The sequence below is a fragment of the Fistularia commersonii genome, chromosome 3 (assembly GCF_037954325.1).
Source record: "Fistularia commersonii isolate RoL2024-O1a breed Wild chromosome 3, RoL_Fcom_v1.0, whole genome shotgun sequence".
Lineage (NCBI taxonomy): Eukaryota > Metazoa > Chordata > Actinopteri > Syngnathiformes > Fistulariidae > Fistularia > Fistularia commersonii.
The window spans coordinates 4,232,705-4,238,388 of record NC_141286.1 but is presented as its reverse complement, the minus strand read 5'-3'; the positions used below and the strand labels follow the sequence as shown (position 1 = coordinate 4,238,388).

Below are 5,684 nucleotides of genomic sequence, written 5' to 3'. Positions count from 1 at the left end.
TTGAAACTCTGGCACAACAATTTCCTTCGGGATAAATAAAGTTGTTCTTATTCTTATTCTTACCAGCTTGATTTACTTTAGTAGCTTTCATTAAAGGGGTGAACAGAAAGTTATCATACAACGTGTTACAGAATGTATGTACACAACTGTCGGAAAAGTTAACATAAATGGTTCTCATAGACTGAGGTGGGAAGGTTGGCTACTCAGGTTGGCTAAAGGTTGGCTAAAGCCGAACAGCCTATACTTTTATTGACATTGACGTTGAAAAAGGGAGCGTTGCAGAGATGGTTTATTCCCAGGGAACTGCTGCTTTTTTTTGAGTGTTGTCTCATTAGGCTTTGGTACCACACAAGTTTGGCAAATTATGAACTATAGGGAACCATATTGCAAACTACGGGGCAACCTTGCGGTCAATGCTTATGTAAAAAATAGGCACCATTACAGCGGAGTTGTCAAAACTAGTCACACAGCAAAATGACCATGGTGGGCAGTATTGTTGCCATGATGAGTCAGGAAAGATGGGCCTGGAAGAAGGTTATTCCCTCGAGTGATACACTTGTAAGACGAGGAATGTTGAGTTAGCCTTGGTCTTATTGATCCCCATGGGGAAATTTGTTCTCTCTGCAATTAAGTAAGCTAGGGGTTCCTCGTCTTGCTCAGCAACACTTTGGCACATTTCAATTCAGGAATGTTCAAGTGTACCTCCTGAGCCTGCTAAAGTTTGGAGATGCCGGGGATTGAACCCAGGACCTCATACATGCGAAGCATGCGCTCTACCACTGAGCTACATCCCCCTGTTATGTCCGTTGCAATCAACCTGCATCAACGCTGATCGAAGGAGATCGGCAGAATTAAGATTCAATGAGATGGAGGAAAATGAAATAATACGTATGTTCTTTTGTGTGTGTGCCTCCTCACTGTTGATGTGTGGACTACTAATGGCTTGATGCCTGTTAAGTAGTCTGCATGTAGGTAACCATCTCAGTACTTTTTGGGCCAATGCAGTAAACGTAATGTCTGGGTTTTTTTTATTTTCTGTATTATTTTTCAGAATGTTCTAAAAAAATTTGTATATCAAAGACAATTTCACTGATTTTATATGTATACTTGCCAATTCCACCTCCAAGCTCTGTTTCAGTGATTATGGATTGCTGGAAGAGGGTAGGTCAGGCTTCAAATGCGAGCTCCGTATTTTTGTTGCTTTTGTTCTGTTTTTTTGGATAAAACGAGTTTAGTTATATTTATTTTGGCACAGCATAGTCATGAAACTCTTGGTAGAGCTTATGTTTCTGGACTATCATCAGTTCAGCATTCATATTTTGTCTTTGCTGTAAGGCTTTAAGACACACTGTAGATTTTTTTTTTGATGAGGGTACAGAACTTTAAAATGGCTAGTTTCATAATCAGAACCGTATAAGGTAAAGATTTACTAAATTGTGGCAGATTTGCATCTATTGATCTTGAGTCTTCTACACAGATCCTAGCCAAACACGCCTCCATTTAGGGAGAAAATAACTCCATGATCAAAAAAATGAATGAAAGCAGCGAGAAAATCAGAATATGCATCTGTCTGCCACATCCGGTCAAATGGATAAAATCTTACTGCGTCATTACGAAAGAACCGGACAAGTAAGACAATGAATTCCTCGTTATCCTTTTCCTCTCCCAATGCGTCTTGTTTCTTGAATTGTGTTAATGCAATGCTATTGAATTTAACATTTATTTCCTTAATGGTTATGGCTTTGAGGTTGTTTGTTGTTTGCGAGAAATGGCTGTCACATTCTGGACTCAGCTGATTATGGTCGCCATTATTTCATGGTTTGTAGAGATTGAGAAGTATTTAATGCAGTCTGTGCCTTGAGGCCCAAAGATGCCTTTTGCAGACTGTTGCTGGAGCATTTATCTTGCATAAAATGTTTAGTATGGTTATCATGGCCCTTGTTTGGTTTTATAATTTGACTAATCCTAATTTTGCTCCAGGCATTTAATTGTGGGAGCAAATCATTGGAGTCTGTAATCATAGTCATTTGTCTTAACATGGCTGAGACATAAAAGAAACACATTACAAACTAACTATCTATTCAACAACTCAGCTTAAAAAAAAAAAAAATGAATTAACATTTCGACTATTTTCATTGAGTTTGAAAATATATTCTGTATGTTTTGCACTTGTCCATATACACCAACCAAGACTTCTGTCATTCTGACCACATTATAAAAAATAGAAACGATACAAGTAACTGGTGAATTTATCCATGCTATAATACAGTATCGTCATATAACAACCAATAAAGGTGAAAGGGGAAAGAATGTGAAAGAAAAAATTGTGGTAAAGAGATTTTTTTTTTTTTGATCGAAAACAGCGCAAGGGACAAAGATTTAAACTACAAAAAGCCACAATGCCATCAGATGTTACCCTTCTGATGACCAAAGTAACAATATCACAACAATAGCACTTTCAACTTGCAAAAGACATATTTTATTGCCTGTTTACATATTGTATAGTTATTTTATTGCCTATCTGTATATTTTATACATATTGTCTATTTTATACAGTTTTATATTTGTATTGTACAAGACTACAGATGGAAATTAGCTATGAGCTATAATCTGGTACAAACATCTCTGCCTCTGTGCTTAATGTATTTGTACACTGTCCTAATAAACGTCTAAACAAACAAACAAACAATAAAAGCAAACACTGCAACACTCATGCAAAGGTCAGGCCACAAAGGATGATGACAAATCTAGCAGACTCCCCAACTTACGACTTCATCATCTATCGTGCAACATGCGTCTTTTGTAATGCATAGCAGGGCTACCAGCCGTACTGCAGACTCTTGAAGATGCATATTGCAAAATATTTGAGCCAGACTGACACTCATTGACCCTCTCCCAACCGCACTGTACAGGGAACTCGGTGTTACCTCATTACTCTTTGTGGATGATGCAGTCCTTTTGACTTGTGCTGTCCCTTCGACGGTTTGCGGCCAAGTAGGTATCTGGAAGGATGAAAGCAACTTCTAACAAGAGGCCATGTTGCCTTTTGAAAAGCAGTGGGTGTTGAAGACTTTAGACTAGCATAGCAGTGAGACATCAGCCGTGATCCTGCTAGTGGCAGGCTGCTTCTAAATTAATCTGATGTCTAACGGGGAAGAAGCTGTGCCGCAAAGCAAAGCAATTTATGTCTACTTACATCCCAAATCTCACCTATGGTGTTGAGCTTTGGCTACTGATTAGAGAAAAGACGTACAAAGAAGAACTTTAAATTTCTTTACAGAGAAGATTGGCTGGGTTTAATGATAGGATATTGGTTGAGTAGCATAAACATCTGGGTGGAGCTTAGAGTAGAGCCACAGCTTTCCTGCATTAACCACCTTTCTAACTTCCAGACGACCTTGTGATCGACCTACAACACTCTACAAATTTTGCAAAATAATGTACGACCTTGGCCACTGGATGGAGAAAGATGAATGCAATGAAAATACAATGGAAAAACAGTGTGCTGTTAGCACAACTGAGCACCTGATAAGCTGTCAAAACTGAATAGATATTAGAAATGCTAGAACAATGAAACTACTTCAAATAATGACCTAAAAGAAATACAGATATCTTATATCACTTGCCTTTTTGGTTGGTTTTCATTGCTGACACACCTTCAAAAATATGTGTGCAACAGGCCTAAGGGTGCCTATACCAACGTTTTCCTGAGATCTGTCATTATTTTTGAGCGATAACACAAAGACAGTTTGTCAGGTGAACATTTTGACACAAACCCAGCCCTCTTATCAGACGTTTAATCTGAAATGGGATCTCCTTAAAGTACTTTATATTTGTGTTTTGTTTTTCAGTGCATCCTATTTATCTTCCTTTTTTTTTTCTCTTCCGAATATAATATCATTTAAAAATGAATTTCCATTCAACCATCCATCTTCTTCCACTTGTCTGTGATCGGATCCCATTGGCAGCGCCAAGCAAACAGACCGCAGACTTCCCTTTTTTGCAGCTCTTCCTGGTGCCTCTTAAAAGGACTCAAATGCAAATACAGGGAAAATAATTATAGAATTATAGTTAAAGTAGTTTGCATCAAAAAACTGAATGGCAGTTAACACAGCTGAGATGAAAAAAAAAGCTGGTAAACATAACATTCAAATGTGTGATATTCACTATAGGATGTTAAATTCAAAGTGGCCAGCACACCAAGAGAACAACAATAATTTTGCAAAATCAATTCTAAATCGCTCTGCCATGACATCTTTCCACTTACAAAAGGGATCTTTGCATAGATCTGTTTGCTAGACGCTGAAGCCTCGACCTGCTTTACCTCCTTTTACTCATTACTTAATCAAAAGGAAGCATATTCTTTTTATCAATGGCCGTGGTGTCTGCAGGGAGATGCATGTCTCTGAAAGTTTTGCCTACAGAGAATCTGACTTTGCAGTTGTAAAATATTGATAAACACGCAGCTCTTTGTACTCAGTGTAAAAAAAAGATAATAATAAAATGTTACCAGGCTGATCTCGATAGATATGGGAGCAATATTGTAATACCAAAAGAACAGCGTAACCTATTTTATGAGACTCTTTAAGCGTGAAAGGTTTCATATGATCGCGTTTCGCAATTTTTTTCGAGATTTTCTTTTAATGAATGTCGAGTCTTGTTGACTCATTGAAGTTCTTCATCTCATCACAATTGTGCAAACTTGGTATGATGGATTTAGAGTTGGACAAACATGCCAATTACATACAGTATGACTGACATAAGCTCTTTTGAAGAACCCACACTGGGAATTGGCCCATCTTACAGGGATACTTTTAATCAAGATGACGATGATCCTCACATTCATTTATTCCCAATCATTTCAGATGGCATATGGGAATTGAGACGACAACAGGCCCGGCTAGACAAGGCATAATAAACTCATCTTTAAATGTTGTTTGTTTTTTTTGTTTTTTTTCCAGCTGCAAATGAGATTGAAATACTTTGAAACTGATCTACTTCACTAATGACTCACTTCAGAATGCAGCTAATGGATTCCTACGACTCATCTTTTCCAGATGAAATGTGAGCGGCAAGAAAACCAAATTTAGCACACACCTGAACTCCTTGACTGCCTGGTGCGGCTCCGGTCTCGTTTCATTCAAGACCGGTTTACGAGATGCAGAAACAATCGGCACAAACTTTCCCTTGCTATTCGACGGCTTTAAAATATGAATACGTTGAGGAAACCTGTACATGCTGAGTGATCCGCACGGGAGTTTATCTGAGATACTTAACCCCTCAGCTCTGCCGGAAAAAGAAAAAAAAAGATATCATTTACTTATTTTTGCATGATATGATGGAGGATTTAATTAAGTCATGCACACTGTGCCATGTATAATTTCACAGAGCTTAGGAGAGGCTCAGCGTATCCCTGAAATTAGAGGAGCTTGCATTTACTGATGCGGTAGATTGTTGCTGTACAACAACCAACCAACGGTGGCACCAATGAGCATGATGCAAATGGATATTGCTATAAGTTGTGGGTGAGATAGTGATTTGATTTTTTTTTTTTTTTTTTTTAAATTGTACATAGCCTTAATATGATTGCTCAATATCAATAAATAACCCTGTGAAATATCCAATAATACGCCATGAATTTGATGTGTTTATTGAAGAACATGGTGGTAAATCCCGAAAAAGTG

The 5,684-nt window shown here is 37.9% G+C and overlaps 1 non-coding gene across 1 annotated transcript; it reads right to left on the bottom strand.

The window, feature by feature from the left end:
- Positions 1 to 722: 722 nt before the first annotated feature.
- trnaa-cgc (transfer RNA alanine (anticodon CGC)) lies at positions 723 to 794 on the bottom strand. The gene has a single exon. It is a non-coding gene; the product is annotated as a tRNA-Ala (tRNA).
- Positions 795 to 5,684: the final 4,890 nt, after the last annotated feature.